The following is a 2966-nucleotide window of genomic DNA, read 5'->3' as shown; positions in this document are numbered from 1 at the left end:
CCTTTTTTTTATAGTAATGTTACAATAATACTCCCTCAAAAAAAAATGTTACTAATAATAGAGAATTAAAAATATTAATGGTCAAAGTTGCAAATTAAATGTGTGATCGGTTAAATTGATGCACTATATTCAAATACAAAGTGAGTATAGGTTTTTGAAATTTAATTACGTACATAAATAAAGAAATATATTAAACCAAGAAAAGATGTATGATTTTATGTCATACAAATTCCTATAATACAACGTCGATTCAACATGTTTAGGAAGAAATATACTACGTATTAAACCAAGAAAAGATGTATGATTTTATGTGATACAAATTCCTATAACACAACGTCGATTCAACATGTTTGGGAAGATAAATTTTACATAGCACTACGTACATTACATGTAAATCTTATAAACTCTCGAAATATTCTACTTATATCGCATGTGATGTAACACATCTAACAATGTACTAGTAAAATATTATGCGTATTATTTTTGAGAACGACTTATCTTAACCTTAAAACCATTTTTCATACGAAGAAGTATGGAGTGATCGAGGACAGGAGAATTTTCTTGTACGGTCTCTATATTGTAGTGATGGATGATGACGACAGCTATAACCTTCATCTGGGTGAAGGCCATTTGCTTTCCCAAGCAAAACCTTGGCCCTGCCCCAAACACCGAAAACTTGTATGATGGCTCATGTTTAATCGTTCCACCTTTAGTTATCCACCTTTCGGGCTTGAACTCGTTGCAATCTTCTCCCCATATCGATTTCATCCTTCCCATCACATACGTGTTTATGATAATTTCCGTATTTGGATTCACTTTATCACCACTAGGAAGGATGTCAGGCTCAATTGGTGACTTGTGATTGAATACTAACCCAGGATAGAGTCTTAAAGATTCACATAATGTAGCATGAAGATATATTAGTTGTTCACTAAGCTCTATAAGATTGCTTAAAAACCTATCATAGTTATTGTCCACTTGTATCATTATAGCATCTAGTTCCATTTTAATCTTGTGAGCAATTTGTGGGCTTTTCGAGGGAGTGAAAAAAAACCAAGCCAATGCAATACTTGCTGTTTCTCCTCCGGCTAGGAAAAAATTCGAAATTGTATCCCTCAAAAATTTATCATTATCGTTGTGACTCTTTGACTTAATTGTGTTTTCATCGGTATCCATTAATAAGGTCAATAGATCTACTCTACTTACCTCTAAATCATTATCCTTTGGCTTAGATGTTCCTTTCCTCCTTTCTTCTCTCTTCTTATCTATGCACTTGTAAACATAGTCATCAAGGGTTTTCCACGCTTGCTTGTACTTATTCTCTCCCCCTATATTCAACCACCTTTGGAATTTCCATATGCATGTTGGCAGTATGTGACGAGTGAAAAGAGTGTGTTCGAGATCAGCCACAGCCTTTAAGAGTGGGAAATCTGGCAAATCGATTGAAAGTGATTCTGGATCATGGTCCATCATGATCCTACTCATTGTATCATACATGAACCTTAACAATATATTTTGTAGGTCAATCTCAATCGAGTGCTTAGCAACATGATCAAGAAATGGGATGAGTCCATTCTCGACTTTTTTCCGTGTTATATTGATCAAAGAGTGGTGGAATTGAGGATGATGGAGAAAATAAAGAGCCACATTTCGATGGTAACTCCATACATCTGAATCTGAGTTAAGGATCCCATCACCAAGGACGTCAAAGATTTCATTAAATTTGGAACCTTTTACATAAGTTTCAGATTTTTTGCAATATATATGGTTAAGGTTAGCAGGATCAACGGTTGCTAGGATATGCATGTTGGCAAACCAACGGCCCATTATATGGAAATTCATGTTAGAATTTTCCATAAGATGAAAGAAAAAGTCATTAATATTATGGAAGTTTTTGAAGAGTGCAGGAAGCATCCCAACAAGGGGCCATTTAGTTGGGAGCCCATTTTTATTGCGAAAGAAGCAGGAAAATAAAGCAAATAATAGGAGGATCAGTGTATTGATCAACATGTAATACCCCATTAGGAAGTACAGTATTTTTGTAGGTTTTGCTTGTTTGGGTGTTTGGTTGATGATTATGTGAAAAATGTACGTGCTTTTATAGTTTTATGAGCATGATTTTCTAATCTTATACTCCTTATTTTGTAGAACTTAATGGTGTAGGCCTCAAAATAAATGACACATCAAAATCATAACATCTCATCTTAATTCAAGTCAGTTGTCTCATTAATCGTATGCGTCCTATTTACCTTGTTAATAATGTTTATTTATTTATTTTTTTTTTTTTTTTTTTGACGGGAATGTTAGTTATATTTCAAATGATACAACAACTGATCTAAACATATAATCCTAAAATGAGTGAAAAATAAGTGGACTTAATTAAGACCTAAAGGCATGTTCTCTTCCAAAAAAAAAAAGGCATGTTCACTTCACCTTATTTATGCTGAATATTATTATTTTTTTCAATAAATTTTAGTTATCACTAGATTAGAACCCATACGATGCACGGTTTAAAAATACTATAAGAATTACAATGCATCTTGTTTAAAAATATTTGTAATTTTTAAAATTTAGATTTTCATCAAAATTATGATATAACATACCTGTTCAATGTAGCCTAATACATATTTTAATGTAGGAATCCATATGTTAGTGTGCAATAAATAATTGTTTCATTTTTTTAGGATAAATTGATAGGTTGTAATAATTGCAATGTAGAAGATTTTAATATTCAAATTTCAAAATTGTTAAATATGGTAACTCTGAAATAAAATAAAAAAAATGATATCATCCTTGCATTTATTATGAGAGTGACATTTGAACAGTAATGACGTCAACAACGTTTTGTTTTAATATTTGTTGGTAGTTATGTAGCCCTAGCCTAACGGCCATATATACCATTTTCTAAATACACTAACAAATGTGATAAAAAAAACAAAAAAAAAAACAATATGTCAATTATTGAT

General features: G+C 31.9%; 1 pseudogene; it reads right to left on the bottom strand.

Moving 5' to 3' along the window:
- Positions 1 to 477: 477 nt before the first annotated feature.
- On the bottom strand, positions 478 to 2010 carry LOC145616754 (alkane hydroxylase MAH1 pseudogene; annotated as a pseudogene).
- Positions 2011 to 2966: the final 956 nt, after the last annotated feature.

This window comes from Chenopodium album, chromosome 26 (genome assembly GCF_948465745.1).
Source record: "Chenopodium album chromosome 26, dcCheAlbu1.1, whole genome shotgun sequence".
NCBI classification, from domain to species: Eukaryota; Viridiplantae; Streptophyta; class Magnoliopsida; order Caryophyllales; family Amaranthaceae; genus Chenopodium; species Chenopodium album.
This window is presented reverse-complemented; position numbering and strand designations above follow the sequence as displayed.